Genomic DNA, 18,848 nt, shown 5'->3' on the forward strand with positions numbered 1-18,848 from the left:
GCCCGGCCGTGCATTTTGGGGCCATTTTGGTTCATCTTGGGTTCATTTTGGGGCCATTTTGGTTCATCTTGGGTGCAGCCCTGGCTGGGCTCTGGTGCTGCCCAAGGTGGGTCCATGGAGGAGATGCTTTGAATCAATCCCTGCTTTATTCTGGAGCTCTGCCCAGCCTCTGCTCTAGGGCAGCCTGCACAGGGCATCACTGGCAGTGCCAGTCCAGCCTGGCAGAGCCCAATTCCTGCAGAGACCACAGACACTGCAGAGGGAACATGGCACAAAGCATTCCATGGAAAACCATGGACAACTGGGGTCCTGCACTGTCAAAGACCAGAATCCAAAGCAGCAGGATGATGTTTCCCTTTGTTACAATAATTCCAATTCCAGGTATGTAGATTTTTTTTAATTTTCTTTTTTTCTAATTCTGCTTCAAATTGGCACTCGGTGATTGCCAGGAATGAGAAATGGATTGGGTTTTCCACGGTGCTGTGCTCCAGGTCAGCCTGGAAACACGGGAAATGGCAGGTTAATGGCAGTTTAACACCAATTAACAGGCCACTTTATAATAGATTAGCATTCGGAGCCTGTTCAATGGGTAATTACAATAATTAACTCTCTGAGCTTGCCTGCACTTGTGAACAGAAATTTGGTGCCTCTGTTTACTCTGGAGAAGGCAGTGCAGGAGTAGACATGGATCATTTGGAGTGCTGGAGCCACGCAGGATGGCAAGGGCACTAAATTTGGGCTTGCTCTTGAAATGTGCTCACAGGTGACATCCTCAGGTGGAGGGGACTCTGTCAGTGACTGTTCCAGTCCTGGCTGAGCACAGCTGAGATTTAATGTGTTGCACCTGTGCTGCAGAGCAGCCTCTGCACCCCTGGCCTCACACTGGTGGATTTCCCACCTCCTCGGCCAGTTCTTCTCAGCATTCAGCACAATAAATCCCCTCCTGTTGGGAGCACTGATGGGGAGCAGTGTTTGAGCATCCATCCTGGTGCTCAGAAGAGCTCACTATGCAGCAGGATGGTGCTCCAGATTCTTGGGGAAAGCTGTGAATCCTTCAGGAAATGCAGTGGTTTCCTGTGGGGCTGGAATCAGGGCAGGGATGGACCTGCTGGCTCTGGGAACAGGTCTCTGTTCACCTTGTGCTGTGGGGTTAAAGGTTGTAAAATCTTTGTAATTCTTGAGTTCCTGTTGAGTTGACGCATCTCATTTAATTTCATTGACTTTATCTCTTAAATACTGTGAAATCTGCTGAGAAATGCTAAAAGTGAGCTCCAGTTGTGGTTATTTTTTAAATATTCAGGCAGTGGACAGAGCCAACACAGCAAATGTAGCCTCTGTGTGTGTGTGTGTGTGGCTTCACTCCTGCATTAATTAAATAAATTAATAAAACCACTGGATCATGAGGCACCTGCATTAATTAAATAAATTGATAAAACCACTGGATTGTGAGGCACCAACCCTGGGGAGCCACAGCCCAAATCCCACTTCCTCTGGGGGATGGATTCCAGTATCCTCCTGATGGATTCCAGTTTCCTCCTTCCAGAACCTGTTCTGGCAATGGGGAAAAGAGGTTCAAAATCAAAACTGGGATTTCAAGTAGAATTGTATTGCTCAGCTTGTGGGGCTGGATTTTTGTCATCCAGGTGCAGCAATGGGCCAGGCCAAAAGCCATTTGGGGACAAAGAATTTGGCAGAGAAATGAGAATAATTGGTAAAGCTGAAGAAGGGTTTAAAACTCCTCAGTCCAGGGGGTGAGAAACCTCAGCCGTGTTTAGAAATCTAGAAATTTATTTCCCTTCAACATTAATCAAAACTTCATTTTTCCTTCTCCTGCCTGTTCCAGGACCTTGCCTTGCTGCTGAGCAGAAGGGGAGCCCTCTGCAGAGCCTCTTCAAACACCAACGAGTCCTGCAGGCACTCTGGGGGTGTGCAGCAGCTGTTTGAGAGCTCAGCTGCCTCCTCGTTACTCACTCCTGGCTCTTCAGAGCCAATCTCTCCCCGTGGCTGTGTCGAAGCACATTTCCCATCCCCGAGGTGCCCTGGAAGAGCTGGAGATGCATCCTGGCCTCAGCATCACTGGTCCTGGGGAGGAGCTGCTGCTCTGGGGCTGGAAAAGGAGCCGATTTCAGCTGTTTTCAGCATGGAGCTCTGGCACTGGGGTGACAGAGCAGTTCATGAAACAGGGAGATCTTTGTGAGGCACTTCCCAAAGGAGCAGGGCAGCTCCTGGATGCAGGTGAGCAAAGGCTGCAGAGGTGGCACAGGTTATTAACCCTTAATAACCAATGTTTTATATTCCATAGATCAAACACTGCAGTGGGTTTGGGTGCTCTCCCAGAAACACCTCAGACCTCTAAGCCCTTGCTGTGATAAAAAGCTTCAGACAAAACTCCCCAACAAATGTCTTCATAATACTTAACATTCAAGGGAGCAAAAGGAGAATAATGAGCACTGCAGCCATCCCAGGTCAGTAATTACCGCCGTCATTATTAATTTTCCAGAGCAATCTCGTCAAATGAGTCATTATTATCTCAATTCCTTAGCCAGGACTGATTGATTCTTTCTCCCTGTTGTGACTAATTCCATATAATGTCTGAGTACAATATAGAACTATAGAGCCAGTGTAATTCTGAGGCAGGATAAGTCTAAATAACCAAATCCCTTGCCTTCAGCTCTGTTTAGATCCGATGCTTTATACTACTTAATTGAAATAAATACCCCAATCCTGTCACTCCCTGCTCTCCACAGGCACTGGAATTCCACTGGAGACAGGGATCCCTGTCAGCCTGGGCTCTGCCCTGCGTGTTCCAGTGCTGGGTCTGTGCTGGCACCAGGCAGGAGCCTCACAGCACTCACAGGAGCAGCAGGTGTGGGCTGAAGGAAGTGCTGGCCATCCTCAGCTCTTCCTGGTGGTGATTTTGACCATTTTTAAGGAAGGTTTTTTGTTGGTTTGTCTGTGTGTGAAGGGGTTTTTTTTGAGGAGAAACTAAAAGTGATGGTTTTTTATCTCTATCCATTATTCTGTCTGCAGCTGAGTGTCAGCAGAGCCGAGCATGAAGAATTTCAGTGCAGGACAAGGAGAGGCTGGCTGTTGGGTGGGAATGTGGTTCCTGCCTCTCTGGAAAGGGTGAGCAGAACAATTACCTTTCCTTTAGAGGAACTGGGAGCTCAATCCTTGCATTTCCCTTGAGCTGCAGGGAAGGGAAGGAGGAGGAGACCGCAGCTATTTTACAACCTTGACCTTTTTGTCTCCCAGACTTCAAACACGACCAGACTGGAGAGGGAAAGGAGGAGGCTGCAGAGCCAGGAGGAGCAGCACAGGGGCTGTCAGGGGAACCCTCAGCACTGGAACTTTTATTTCAGAAAAAAAACCCAGTGTTTTTTTCAGAAAAAAAACCCCTCAGAAGATGTGATGGTTTAATCCTGAAGCACAGGAGGGGTGAGACAGTCCCTGTCCCTGCTCTCAGCCTTGGCTTTGCCTCCCTAAGAGCAGCCCTGCCCCAGCAGCAGCCTCCTCCTGCCTGCAGGGATTGTGCCTCTGCTGACATTTAGGGATATTGGTGTGGGTTGCTCTGGATTGCATTGGGAGAATTAAAAATATTGAATTGGACAGTAAATAAAGGCGGAGAGGTCACTGCCATCCAGCACTCCTTTATTCCTGGTTATTTATTGAGGCAGTTCCACATTGAGTCCATTAGTGCTGAGTTCAAAATTCACTTCAGAGCCCCTGGAAGCAGAACTTGGCTGTGCCCTGAGCCTCTCCCCTGGTGGGTGTCAGGACTGAAATCCAGCAGGGTTCTGTGCTGCACCAGGGACTGATGTTGGCATTCAGGCAGGTCCAGCCAGCCCTGTGTCACCATGTCCCCAATGGGTGTGTCCTGTCCTTTCCTCAAGGTGTTACAATGTCACGATTTCCAGATTTTAACAGGAACACCCCATAATATTGTGCCCCCTTCGTGCAGGTGTGCCTCTGCTGTAAATTCCTGCTTTTTCTGATGTTCCTCCCTGCGTTCAGCCAGCAAGAACAAATGGAGAGGATAATTTTACATATTATTTCTCTTATTTACAGTAAAAAACCACACCCTGTTTATCATTATTAATTAGATATTTCCTGGGCTTGAGATGCTGAAATTAAAGCAAACCTTGAGCTGATGGGAGGGTCCTTTTGGGCTCGTGGAGCCCCGAGCTGGAGTCAGAAGTGGCCCCTTCTGTCAGCCACAGATGGCCCAGAGCTGGTGACACACCTGGTGCCCCAGAGCAGGAGCTGACCTGTGTCCAAACCCCGCCTGCATCCAGGCCTGAGCAGCTCAGCTGGAACCAGTGGAAAGCAGTCAGCTCAAGGATGGATTTGTAGGAAAAACAAGCTGAGGTTTGGCTTGGTACAACCTCCCCCCAGCCCAGTTCTGGTATTACAACAATCTGAGTATCAGCAGTTAAAGTAAATGTAACTTCTTGCATCCAACCAAGCTGGGAGATAAATCTCTGTGTTTTTATAATAAATGTACTTTATGGCAATCACCATATGCTACCTCTGGTCCTGTTTGGAGTGTAAATCATAACAAACGTGGATCCTAAAATGCTTTATTGTCTTTTTATGGCCACATACGGCTGCTGCTCCTTCCATTTGTGATTAATTTTTTTAATGGTTCCCCCTAGAACCTAAAAAATAATTAAAGCTAATGAATACTCTGTGGTGACAGTAAAGGAAGGAGCATATTGCCTCTCTCCTCACTCCCCAGATCTGATCAAAAGCGGGCTGGAGCTGTGAAGTTGTGACACTGACATTTTGTTCTGAGCTGCCGACCACCTCCTGAGACCAAATGATGACTTTGGGGAAGAGCAGGAATTAGAGTTTGCATTGTTTCACAGCAATAGTGCTGAGAGGGTGAATTAAAAGCAGTTGAAGTCACAATGTTTATTTCTTAGCCAATCCTCTTTAAAGAATCAATCCAAGATGTAAAGGACTATAAGACAGATTTTTTCATTTTGTCCTTGCCCCTGGCTGCATGAAGTGAGATATTTTATGCGCTGTGACTGGCCAAAATACTGATTTCAACCCAGAGCAGAGCCTCTTCTCCTTTCCAAGGCTGCAAGCCACAGGTCTGTGTGTCCCTCCAGCCAGAGGAAATCCCCAGGAAAGCCCTGGCAGAGCCTCCCCAGTGCCATCAATGCCACCTCACTCCAGACCCAGAGCTGGGACTCTGCTGCCTCCCAGCCAGGGTTTATCTGCCCTCCAGAAACTCTCGAGTTTGATTCCCTCTCGTTTGATTCCCTCTTGAGTTTGATTTCCTTGAGTTTGATTCCCTTTGAGTTTGATTTCCTTGTTTTTCCCCTCCAGTGCACTTGGGTGTTGAACTTCTGCATGTTCTGCATGGGAGCGCAGCCAGCGTTGAGCACTGCTTAAAAACCTTTAAAATTCACTTCTCAAAACTAATATTTATCTGTAAAGGCTGCAATTAGAGGGTGGGGGTGTTGCTGTGCACGTTCCTCTGCCTCTCTCTGGGCTTCCTGCAGCTCACAGCAGCTTTGAAATGAAACTTGAGGGGAATAATTGACAACCAAGTGCTGGCCTGGGGTTAAAGTGTCAGTGCTGCAGGAGAAACCTCAAAGGTCCCATCCTGGGGGGACTGGCCAGGGCTGCAGCTGTGGGGACAGATGGAAAACAAACTCTGCAGGTAGCTCTTGGCACCTCCTCCCTCACTGCTGGGTGTGAGCACACGGGGCTTGGAATTCACTGGGAATTTTCCATCGCTGCTTTTCAGGCCCTGAGTGACACTCCTTCCTTCTCCTTCCTTCTCCTTCCTTCTCCTTCCTTCTCCATCCTTCTCCATCCTTCCTTCCTTCTCCTTCCTTCTCCTTCCTTCCCCTTCCTTCTCCTTCCTTCTCCTTCCTTCTCCTTCCTTCTCCTTCCTTCTCCTTCCTTCCCCTTCCTTCCCCTTCCTTCCCCTTCCTTCTCCTTCCTTCTCCTTCCTTCTCCTTCCTTCCCCTTCCTTCCCCTTCCTTCCCCTTCCTTCCCCTTCCTTCCCCTTCCTTCTCCTTCCTTCTCCTTCCTTCCCCTTCCTTCCCCTTCCTTCCCCTTCCTTCCCCTTCCTTCCCCTTCCTTCCCCTTCCTTCTCCTTCCTTCTCCTTCCTTCTCCTTCCTTCCTTCTCCTTCCTTCCCCTTCCTTCCCCTTCCTTCTCCTTCCTTCCCCTTCCTTCTCCTTCCTTTTCCTCCATTGCAGCTTCAACCTTTCTGCACTCCCAAATTCATGGCCAGTTCCCAGTTACATCAATTAATAATTTTCTTCTAGAACAGCTTTAATTACAAAACCAAGCAAATAAAGGATAATTAAGAATTGCCATCATCTGCAGAACTGGTGGGAGAAGGAGTTGCCTTGCAGTTAAGTCACTGGTAGAGCCCTAAAGTAGAATCCCACCTTCTGAATTCCAATTTGACATCTTAAGCTGGATACTCCTGCTTCCTTTTAATGCTTTCTGTTGATTCATTTCTGGTTATATGAGTTTTAATTGGTTAAGTCAATTTGTTTTGCAACATAAAGCCAGAGCTTTAAGAAAGCACTTTTTAATTTGCAAATGTTCAATCCAAAGGGAGAACCATTTGTAGTTAAAACCTGAAATGTATAAGGAAAAGGGTGATTGAAGTCAATGTCAAGGTGGTCAAACTTTACTGTCCTGGCTGCTTTTTAAAAGAAAACAACTTTGAGGACCATAAAGTTGCCATTTTCTATAGTAGGTTCCCCATGAGCTTCCCCCTGTACAGTTGTACAGTATCATGAGTTAAAGTGAACCAAATTAAACTGTTGTGGCATATAAAAACAGCCAACAAAGGCAGGCAGCTTTTTTTCCTGAGCCCCCTGAGATTTATTCTGACAGTTTGCAACTCGATGAAATGGATAATGGAAGTCCCTTGTCACAATAACTCAGCTTTAAATGTATTGTTGGATTAATAGACTCAGTTATCCACTCTTCCAAGGAGAAAAATGACTTGTGGTTTCAAATCAGGCCCTCACTCGTGGCATCCCATCAAATTAGCCAAACAGGCCAAATTTAAACTCCTGGCAGAAGCCAGGCACTCTATGAGTTGTGTCATAAAAATGGGTTTATTTATTTTTAATGATTTCCAGTTGCCATGGCAGCAGCTGTGGGTGCCACAGGGGGGTGGCCGTGCATCCCCAGAGTCAGGGGTGGCACCTGGTGATGGATGTCCCTGTCCCCTGCTCAGGGAGCCCCTCTGCAGGATGTGGCACAGCTGTGAGGGGCTCAGGGCTGATCTCCTGTGCTGGGGGTTGGTGTGGGAGTGGGAATTCCCTGGAAGCAGCTCTCTGCCTTTGCCTGGGGCCTGTGGAGCATTCCTGGGGATTCAGCTCTCACTCACCTGGGAAGGCTCTCCAGGGAGAAACCACCTTGGCCACGCCACTCCTCCCTCTCTTGTCCTTGCACTAAATAACCTCAGGAGAGGATTTCACTCTTTGCAAGGTCACGGCTCAGTTCAGCCCTACATAAACCAGACACAAACCCCTCAGTGGCACAGAGCAGCTGGGGCTGCCCCTGGGTCCCTCCAGTGTCCCAGGCCAGGTTGGACACTGGGCCTTGGGGACACCTGGGATGGTGGAAGGTGTCCCTGCCCATGGTCTGCCCAGAAGGTCTGGAAGGGTTCTCCATGTGGCTGTAAGGAATTGGTGGTGATGGGAGCACTCAAAGGACCCTCCTAGGAGCAGCAAAACTGCTGAGCTCAGCACATCCCTGAAGTGCAGGGAAGGGCTTTTATTTTAAACTGCGACCATGAAACAGGAAAAAGCTTCTGCCTTTTGATTTTTGCCTTTCACATGTTAAAGTAGAAGCACCTGCTGCCTGCTGGGCTCATTAAATATGTCTTTTTATTTTCATAAATCACCCCGGTAGAATTTGAATTATTTACTCGGTAAACTCGAGGCTACATTCATTTACATTCTCCAAGGTTTTTGTGCATTAGCTTTGCAATCTTTTTCTTCCCACCTTTTGTTCAGTGCCCACCTTGGCTCCCCAGGCAGGATCCCTCCCCTTGGTGACTGCAGGGGTTTCATGAACTTCAAAAGCAGAAATGTCAGGCACATGCAGCCGTTGTGCTGCCGCTGAATTATGGATCAGAATGCAGCACATCAAACATTCAGGATTATTCACTTGTGGGTCTTTGCTTGGTAAAGCAATAAAAATCCCTGCGTTTCTCCTTTGCTAAGATGTGGGGTGGTTGTTTTACATGCTCCAGAGTAATGTTAGCAGGGGTGTGGGGGGATGTGGAATATTTTAGTTTTTTTTAAGCGAGGCACTTCAATCAAAGCTTCACTCTACTGTAAACCCAATTAGCTCCAGTCTGCCAAGTCAGCTCCACTGCCTGCAAGAATGTGTGTGAGGCTATGAATAATTGCTAAACTCGGCCTTCATTCTATCTAGGAAATGCCACGAGGCTTTTGTTAGCCCCAGATAAACCCCCTGCACTTGGCTCTGAGGTTCCAGCTGCAAACGCACGTTCAGAGCCCATAAATGTGTTTGAGCAGGGCTCTGTGTGTGGAGAGGCTCTGCTGCCTTTGCTCTGGAGCAGATCCTGGGCTCTCCAAACACTCAGGGATGGTGCCAGGAGCTGAAGTGGGAGCAGGAGGAGAGGTTCCATGGCTCTGCTCAGGTGGCTGCAGACCAAGCCCATTTCTGTAGGAAAAGTCGCTGTGCCCTCCAGGAGGAAGGGCTGGAAAACGAAATGCTCCAACAAAACGTGTGGAAAATGGGTCACCTGCTTTGGGGGAGGGAGTGCACAGGTGTTCAGGTGAATTTTAGGTGCCATGTGCTGCTTTGTGTCAGTTTGGATGTGGTTCCACAGCTGGGATGGGAATTCAGGCCCTGGCGTGGGGCAGTCAGGGCTCTGGGCTCTTGGAGAAAATCCTGGGCAAAGAGGATTTTTCAGAAAATATCATGGTGACAGGGGTGGCTCTGAGGAGCAGGTGACACCTGAGAACAGAACAGCATCCACAGGGACAGGGCTCTCTTTGAATAGAAGAAATGTCTGGAGAGCTGTGAGACTCCCAGACACTGAAATCCAGAGGGAGATTTTAATCTCAGCTCGTGCAGTGGGATAACCTAAAAAACACATGCACAGCCCGGTTCCTTTGGAAAATGTATTTAGTGATGGCTCCTGCTCCTAAATCTGGGTGTGAGCAGCCCCACAGAGCCCAGGCAGAGTGGGTGGCTCCTCAAGCACCACGCAGTGTGTGGGAATGCAGGGCAGCCCTCAGAAACACCAGCAGCTTCCAAAAGTACTGGCATTAATTAGGTGCAGGAGAAGTTTTACTTCCATTTATTTGAATTGCTGGCTGATTCTGGAGTCTCTGTGTGTGTGTGTCAGCTCCACAGGTCTCAGCTGGGGTGTTCTGGACACATCCAGGAGAGCCCATCCAGGGCTGCCTGTTCAGGGCTGTGCAGGAGGTCCTGCTCCTCTGCAGAGCTCCTGCAGCAGCTTCCTGGAGAGATTTATATATTTATATATTTATATATTTATATATTTATATATTTATATATTTATATATTTATATATTTATATATTTATATATAAATATATAAATATATTTATATATTTATGTATTTAGAGATATAAATAGATTTAAAATATCTATATATAAATATATGTTTTACATATTTTATATAAACATATATTTTTTATCTTTTTACATTTATATATTTTAATATGAATTTTATAGATTTACATATAGTTATATATTTATATAGATGTATATTAATTTTTATATATTTTCTGTTCATGTGGCACTGCTCAGGTGAGTTTTTACAATGCTTTGCAATTGAAAGGACACTCGGAGCCTAATTCAGCTCGGGTTTTGTGGTGGGGACTGAATTTAATTCTTTTAGCTACGTGCTTTCTGGCTGAAGATGACTCTGGGATGGGAGAACATGTGGAAGCTATTTCAGAAGATTTACATGCACAGAAATTCGGGGTGCTTTAGGTGCAGCTACAGGGATTCAGCTCCAGTTCTGCACTGGGCATTCCAGGGTGGCAGCTGGAAGTGATCCTGCAGCAAGGGGCTGCAGGTGGAGTCAGTGGAGCAATCCCTGCCCTGTCCCTGTCCCAGAGCATCCCTGGAGCAGACAGGCTCCTGCAAGGAATCCCAGCCACCTCCTGAGATGGATTCTGGAGGCAGCAGTATGAATAAATGCAGCATTTTGTCGGATTTTAGCATTTGGGATCAGTACTTGGAGCGCTGTTTGCTGGGCTGGAAGGAGCAGGGGCAGCAGGCACAGCCAGCCCTGGGTTTGTCACAGCATTCTGGCTCTGGGCTGGCACTGGTGGCAGGGACAGTGTGACTGGCACTTCACGGGCCAGCTGAGGCAGAGCTGAGCTTTTGGGGTCCATCAGGAGCCACGGGGGGTTCCTTGCAGGGTGCAGAAGCTCCAGGCTCTGCTGCAGCATCCTTGCCCCTGTGGGGAGGCAGAGCTGCTCTGGGGCAGCACAAACAGCACCAGGTGGAGCTTGGGGGGCCCTGGGGAGCTGGCAGTGGTGCCAGGGCCCTGCAGGAGCCAAAACCTGAGTGCTCCAGCCTGGCCAGGCCTGGCCCTGCTGTCCCCAGGGCTGTCCCAGGGACAAGGTGGAGCTTGGGGGGCCCTGGGGAGCTGGCAGTGGTGCCAGGGCCCTGCAGGAGCCAAAACCTGAGTGCTCCAGCCTGGCCAGGCCTGGCCCTGCTGTCCCCAGGGCTGTCCCAGGGGAAGGACACGCTGTGGCCACTCGTCACCTTTAATGGCTCCACACCACTGCAAGCTCACAGCCCATTTATTTTATGAATCCTATTTGTAGCTCCTGTTCCTCCTTATATAATCCTCATTTGTTTCAAACGAGCAGAGAGTGTGCCCCTGAGATTCTAAACATACCTCTTTATTAGTTCATACAGAAACTGTTACCTACAGAAGCTAAACTTAGCACTAATGTATGAAATGAGATGAAGAGTTCCTTTTAAATCCCCTCCCAGGTGTTAGGTAACGGGGACTGTGCTGGGAGGGGAGCAGGGGACTGCAGAGGGCTGGGGACAGCACTTCAGTGATCTCTTGGATTTATTTCTGCAATAAGAAACAGATTAACCCCAAAATGCAGCATTTTGGGGTGGGTGCACAGCAATCAGTCCTGCTCCCCTCATGTCACACTCACCAAGGCTGGCCTCCCTCTGCCCTCAGCACAGGCCTGCAGAGTGTCTCAGGAGCAGTTTTACAGCTGATAACCCCATTGGAATGGTCTTTATTTCTGTCACACCAGTGTCTCACACTGCTGAGCTTGCTGGGTGCCCTGCTTGGGTTATGGGTCTCCCATCTCCAAAATTCCCTCCCCAGCCTGGGGGTTCCTCTCCCAAGGACACTCCTGTACAACCCAAAGTGTGAGAGAACCCAGATTGTCTGAGGCATTGAGGATTTAACCCAGGCTGGGATTTAAGCCAGGATTTAAGCCAGGATTTAAGCCAGATTGAGGATTTAAACCAGGCTGGGAAATGCTCAGCTTTCCTAAAAGCAGAGTTAGAGAGCATGAGGAGGAGGGAGAGGGAGGAACCACGGCACAGCCCAGGGGATTCTGGCTGGGCCGAGTTGTGGCTGTGGCACCCTCCAAAATCCCCCTCCACAGCTCCTGCACAAGGTGACACATTGCTTGGACATCCCAGGAGGATTTTTCTCCAGACTGCAGCTCCTGGAAGGCCTGGGTTCAGCCACCCCTGGGTTCATTTTCTGTGCCATAGCCAGAAATGAGGAAGAGCAGAGGTGATCTCTGGGATTTCTGCACTGGAAGAAGTGGGGCTGGGAAGAACTGGGGGTGAGGGAGAGCTGGGACTGCCCCAGGTTTGGAGAAAGAGGCTTCTTTAGAGGCTTTTGGGGATGTTTTAGCAAGGTGCTTTTTTGCCATCCTCCAGCCCAGTGTACAGCTGGCTCTGTGTGTGTGTCAAAGGCAAATTCCTGACTTCCACGAGCAGCTCTTACTGCAAAAGCTGTTGCTTGAATTCAGTTGCAGGAGTGTAGATGAGAAAAGAATTGCTTTTCCTCTGAGGAATATGAGGATGTTTGTCAATTCCTCTCCATTAGGAGCCCGCTGCACTCGGAGGCAGAGATGAAAAGTGAGGATCAGATGAAAGGATGGCAATGATCACTCAGGTAACTCAGGGATGTGACACACGCTGTCACCATGGAGATCCCAGCGCTGCTGGCAACACTGGGGGCACGTTTGGCATCTCGTGGCTCTGGGAATGATAAATGTGCCTGTGCAGTGGTGCCCACCAGGCCTGGAATTTGGATGAGTGGCAGCCATATGTGGATTAGGTGGATGGATATTATGGGATTATCCCAGGTGTTTCCATGTGCAGGGGGTGGAGTTCAGGTGTTCTGGGGTGTGTGGCTGCTCAGGAAACTGGCTTTGACTGCTGCACAAAGCAGGATAACATTGGCTCTGGCAAACGTTATTACCCTATGTGGCTTACCCTGCATTTCTTGTATTTTCAGGTGTCTGGACACTCATTTTCCTGGAGTTCTCACTTGGAAAGCCTCTCTGTGCTGCAATACCTGCTCCCAAGGTGGGTGGGCCCAGCCTTAACAAAGCTTTAAGCCAAGAAATACAATCAGATGTAGATTTTTAGCTTGTCTTCACATTCACCCACGTGTCTGGATATGGCTGGAATTTTCAAGGAGTTGGATGGATCCAATCTCTGATGGATTTCCTCCTTCAGGGCTGGCAGCAGAAAGGTGGGTGTGGCTTTAAATGACATTAAAATGTGGCTCCCATCCTCCTGTGTCCCTAAAACAATTTAGTGCCACTGTAATTATTAGCATTCTCATTAAGAAGAGTTTAGCTGAAAACCAAGACACAAAGACCGCAGTGACTTCATCAGAGCAAGCAAATCCAGATAAAGCAGGTTCCTAATTCACTTCCATGCTTTCAAATAAATCCTCAGAGCATCAATTACTGTATCTCTTGTAAAGCAATTACTATCAGCCCCCATTGCTCCCCTTTACACATTTTAATTTCATCATTATTTTTGCTTTAAAATACAGGGTAAGGAATTTCACAGCTCCTCAGGAAGAACTAAAGCAGACAACAACAACAAAAACCCTGTAAAAGCAGAAATTACTTTCTTTTGTAATCAGGTTGATTAGACTCGTGTATAATCATACACAGCAGGTGGGAAGATTAACATTTCACTAATTCCTAGTGGTCATTACTGCAAGGAAATTTAATCTGCAGAGTTCACAAGGATTGCAGTTGCATGCTGGTAAAGCTCATTTAAAAGACAGAGCAAAAACAACACAACTTTGTATTCTGGAATCCAGTTTTGCTCTGAACTCTTTTGGCCTGCAGGCAATACACATACACCAGGATCTTCTACTTAATTGAGAAATAGATTTGTATTGATCAGGCCCACTTAACAAGCACATTCAGAGCTGTTCCTGCTCTCAGTTACTCGGGTGGGGAATGCAGGCAGACCCCAGAGGCTTGAGCTACCTGATAAAATAGATATTTTTACAGCAAATGCATTTTTCTCTGTGGGGGCTGCGCTGGTACACAACACTGAGAGTCACTTCTCATATTTGGATCAATTCAGAGTAGTTCTGCTGAAGTTGAACAACTTATTAATTTCTTCCTATGAAAACAAAGAGTGACATAATTATTATGATCAGGTTCTGCTTCACTAACCTGGACATGGGTTACTCCAAAAGAAAATGCCCAGCAGCTCATAGTGAGCAGGCTCTGGTCATCTGCCATTCCTGCACCTCTGATCTCTGCCCTCCTTATTCCCAGCAGGAGCCTTCCCAGCCCATCCAGTGCTGCTGCAGCCCAGGGTGCTCTGGCACCGAGCTGGGGATGCTTGAAGGGATATTGGATGGGTAAATCAGGGTGACTGCTCTGCTTTCCCCTCCTGTGGGGTCTGCTGGGACTGAGCTGGGAGATGAAAGGGCAGAGGGAAGGCAGAGCTGAGCCCAAGCTGGGCAGGGTTTCTGGGTGGGAGGTGGAAGCAGGAATTGGGAATTGCAGGGCTTTATTGAGTTCAGGGCGACCCCAACATCTGGGAATGATTGTGTGATAGATGAGTAATGCAGGATTGACTCTCACAATTACTGGACAAATATCATGGATATAGGTTGAGAAAAGTTTTATAGATTTATAGTGATGTTTTACCCCCTTGTGTGGTTATCAAGGGACAGCTGGGAGGGCTGGCTTGTCACTGTGGAACACCTGAGCTCCAGTCAGGATTTGAGGAAGAGATCTCCACCACTGGACAGCAAAGAAGGGGTTGATGGACGGAACTTTGGGATGGGTTAAAGGGTTAAAAAAGGAAAAACCTCCATTGTGAGGGGGCTGAGCACATGGCGGGGAAAATCTTTTGCTCCTGGCGCCAGAACCTTTTTTCTTTATTCAGTCTTCTGTGGTTTTTTGATAAGGTTTAATAAACCTTCCTAAACTATGACATGAGGAGCAATTTCTCACAATTGGCATCTGACTCCATGATTCAGAAGGCTGAACAACTGCTTTATTAAAACTATACTATATGACATTAATACTACAGTATAACTATACTAAAGAGAACTGAACTATACTGTACAAATGACACTAAAGAATACTAAAGAAAAACCCACGACTGTTTGAGACAGCCAGGACTCAGCTCTGAGCCAACTGGCCAAGGGAACAAAACAACCTCAGCAGAATCCAACTGACAAATCCCTTCAGGTAAACAATCTCCATAACACATTCCTCATGTGCAGAAACAACAGGAGCAGAGAACAGAGATAAGAATGGCTTTCTCTTCTTCTCTCTGTGCTTCTCCAGGAAAAAATGCTGAGAGAGAATTCTCTCTCTGCTCAGAGAATGTGAATGCCACAGGGCCTCATTCCTTGTGCTGCCCTTCCTGCAGATGCCAAGGCATGAACGCATCAGGAAACTGGAGAAGGATAAGGAGGGGGAATTCAAACTGGTTTTGTTGGATTTGGCTGGAATTGGGTGCTGTTCTCACAGGTAACAGCATCTCCCTCCAAACAGAGCCAGAGGCCACTGAGCTTGGTTTGACTGAACATCACTGAGCTTCCATCCCACAGAAAAGCAGGGAGTGGGAACGAGGGGGCCCTGAAGGTGGGAATGTTCCACCTTTGGGTTAAAAAGATGCCCAGGGAGCCTTGTGGGGCTTGGGGCAGCCCGGAGCCAACAGGACAATGTCAAGGAGCTGACACTAACGAGGATAACAAAGTTAATGAGCAAACAATGAGGCAAGTTAGGCCATCAAATGCAGAGTTAACAGCCCCCCTGTTACACCAGGATGTGCTGCTTTAACGATGCTGTTGTGAAACAGATGGCCCTGAGCTATTTCAGACCACGTACACTGAATTTTGGCTGACGCTTATCAGTTTATATGCAAGGAAATTTATAGCACGGAACTGAAATGAAACAGTGCTTTGGACAGGGAAAAATGGATTGCAGGTGCAAACAAGCATGAAATGAAAATCTACTAATGAGTTTCCATTAGCAGCTAAATACATAATCGAATAATTTTTAGCCAACATAGAGCAATGAGAAAATCAATTTATTCCTCCTAAGTACTTCTCTATGGATTGATGCTCTAGCACAGCTCAGGCTGGTTTTGTTAAGTGAGAGCTGAGCTTGGGATTCAAAGCAGAGCATGGCTTTGCTTCTGCTGAGTATGAATGGAATGTATTTTCCTTGGAAACCCTAAGTAATACAAGGTAAAAATATATATAATGATATATCTTAGTTAAAATGGAGCATTTCTATCTGAAAGCTTCAGAATAAAACATTCCAGGAAAATGGACCAGCACTGGCATGTAATTGACTGAGAAATGTCCATTAGTGCAGTAAGGCTTGTTCTCCACTGCTCTTGAAGCAACAGGGTCCTCAATTTCCTTCCTTTTTGCCTTGAACAGCCTCTGGCCTGGGTCCTCTTTGCCTGCTGTTTCATACCTGATTCAATTATGGGAAATATTTTCCTTGAGGCCCTGGCACAGGTGCCCAGAGCAGCTGGGGCTGCCCCTGGATCCCTGGCAGCGCCCAAGGCCAGGCTGGAGCAATCTGGGACAGTGGGAGGTGTCCCTGCCATGGCAGGGGTGGGATGGGATGAGTTTTAAAGTCTCTTCCAATCCAAAACAATTCTGGGATTTGTGTACAAATTCAGTAGAGAGCACATCTCAAAATACCTTGTTTTCCTAAGAACCTGTTTCTGTCTGGGAACTTGAAACCAAAATGAGCTGTAAATTGTCTGGATATGGCTGGAATTTCAAAAGCTCATTTTAACTCATTTTGCCTAAGAAAATGCCCACATTTTGGACCCATCTAAAGGCAATTTCTCATTTCCAGCTGGCTTTGTATCAAACCTTAGTGTGCTCTACAGCAGGCAAATGAGAAAATCACTATGTCCATGTTTTTCTGCAGAGCTGGGAATGCTGGGGGAGCCTGGAGAGCCCTGAGTGCACCCACCTGGATGCCCTGTGCAGGTGAGCAGGGGCAGGTGAGAAACCAGGACACAAAAATAGCCAAATATTCATTAGGATACACCCTCTCCACAGCCTCTTCAGCTGAAGGAAGTTTATCTCCCTTCCCATCTCCCTCTAAAACTCTAAATGAGAAACAAATAAAAATTTTATCCCCTTCCATAGCCCCTGCCATGACCCCATGTGTCAGGCAGCATCCTTTATCTGCCACTGGCTGGAAATCTCACATTTTCATTGCCTGAATCACCAGATGCATTCATCAAGCCTGACAAATGCCTCCCAAACCACTAAATCACACCACTCCATCTCAATGGGCTACATAATCATTGTCAGGCTCACCATAAATCTGGGAATATCTCTGTTCCACACTCCAATATCTACAGCTTCTAACAGGGCTGAGAAACTGCCACGGGAAAACTGGATGCTAAGTTAAGCTTAAGAGTTTGTCACTCCCTTAAAAATTTGATAAACTCATTAATTTCTGTCAGGCTGGTTTATTTTTAGGAAAAAAAGAAAGTATTTTTTTCTACCCAGAGGAATAACTCATGGACTAAGAGATTTTTTTCCCAGAATAAGGTAATGTCTTAGTAAATACAAAAAACAAAAAAACAAACAAAAAAAACCCCAAACAAAAAATATATATATAATAAATATTTTATATATGTATATAATATATATATATATATATATATATATATATATATATATATATATATATAAAAACTATTCCCTGCTCTCCTGGGGAGCTGCCAGCTCTGTGTCCTGGCATTCCAGAAGAACCACAGCTGTCCAAGGGTGGCACTGGAAGGGGATGGCAATATCCAGGTATTCTACTCCAGCCAATAGAATATAAACTAGATATTGTATGATTTTTAACAAAACTTAGGGTAATTTATCTTAAGCAGCACTTAAACTTGAAATGAATGAACTCTGATAGCAAGGAATAATGAACTCAATTTTGACAGAATATCAAAGTGATAAAATGTTAATTAAGAGTGCTTAGACCTAAACATAGTGAAACTTAACTTTGCTTGATGTTACGAACACTCAACTTATTGCAGGTTATTCTCTATAAATGTTTTAACTTATTTTAATATTATTAATACAAAAGGTACTGAAAATTTGAACAACCTATGCTTAAAATAAAACCAGAACGATTTTGCTGAAGGAATTACAAATGGGGTTTGATAAAGCCATAACATTTGATAATTTTATGAGCTATAGATTTGGGTGCAGGAATGCAGCAGAGCTTCCTCTTCTGGCTCTGGCTGACAGGAGCTGCACACCAGGGCAGTGCCAGGACAACGCTGAGGCCATCACAGGTCAGGCTTTGGGATTGCTTAAAAAAAGGAGAAGTTGGGCTCTGGACACATGAGCAAAATGCCCTGAGGATGCCATAAATAAGCTGAGCTGGGAGAGCCTCCTCTCCTCTGCTCTGAAAGCCGTGCAAGGGGACTTGGGAACCTTAATTAACGAGCTCCTGTTCTGTGTGTGCAGAGCTGGGGAGGGCAGGGAGGAGCTGCTGCCTCAGATAACCTGGGTTTGTCCAGGGGCACAGACCCTGCCCCACTGTGCCATGAGCTGCTTTCACTTCCATGTCAGGGCTTAAATAGACATTGAAATCACAGAATCATGGAATGGGTTGGGTAGGAAGGGACATTAAATCCCACCCAGTGCCACCCCTGCCATGGCAGGGACACCTCCCACTGTCCCAGGTGCTCCAGCCCAGTGTCCAACCTGGCCTTGGGCACTGCCAGGGATCCAGGGGCAGCCCCAGCTGTGCCAGGGGCTGCCCACCCTGCCAGGGAACAATTCCTAATTCCCAATATCCCTTCCATCCCTGCCCTCTGGCAGTTTAAATCCATTCCCCTTGTCCTGTCACTCCATCCCTTGTAAAAGGATCCTTGTTTCATTTTAAAACAAGTTTCATAGAAGAAGCAGGAATGTAAACATTTCCTCTTCAATGCTTCTAACCCAAATTCAGGAGCCTCGTGTCTGTGTGTGGGATTGCTCTGTGGGTATGTAGGAAGTCTTTGTTTTCAGTTCCTGCATGAATCTTGATGTTTTTAAAGTGTATTTATATGCACCTATTTTCCTACACATTGTGCCCAAAGCAAGCATCCCTCTCACTGCTCTTGCAGCATTTCCTCAGCTCTCTGCTGAGTGCTATTTGTTACATTTTTAATTTTGAGTCAGGTCAGAAAGGAGACTTGCCTGGGATTTTCACTGGGGTTTTGCCACCCAGCTCCCCCTGAAGCTGAGTGTGTGATTTTGCTGTAAAAAAAAAAAAAAAAAAAAACCACAACCCAAAAGAGATGCTGATTTTGCAAGAATGCAAAAGCTGTGCTG

At 46.8% G+C, this 18,848-nt stretch overlaps 1 protein-coding gene across 1 annotated transcript in view; it reads left to right on the forward strand.

The window, feature by feature from the left end:
• The first annotated feature begins 82 nt into the window (after positions 1 to 82).
• CRBN (cereblon) overlaps positions 83 to 18,848 on the forward strand; it is a 58,762-nt gene continuing 39,996 nt past the window's right edge. The window contains exons 1-5 of the mRNA XM_071439304.1: positions 83 to 381; positions 1,844 to 2,465; positions 3,031 to 3,126; positions 12,510 to 12,749; positions 16,441 to 16,502. The gene's annotated coding sequence lies outside the window, so the exon portion shown is untranslated. The remainder of the gene's footprint in view (positions 382 to 1,843; positions 2,466 to 3,030; positions 3,127 to 12,509; positions 12,750 to 16,440; positions 16,503 to 18,848) is intronic.

The sequence above is a fragment of the Agelaius tricolor genome, unplaced genomic scaffold (assembly GCF_023055355.1).
Source record: "Agelaius tricolor isolate 1412-34295 unplaced genomic scaffold, bAgeTri1.0.p SCAF_14, whole genome shotgun sequence".
Lineage (NCBI taxonomy): Eukaryota > Metazoa > Chordata > Aves > Passeriformes > Icteridae > Agelaius > Agelaius tricolor.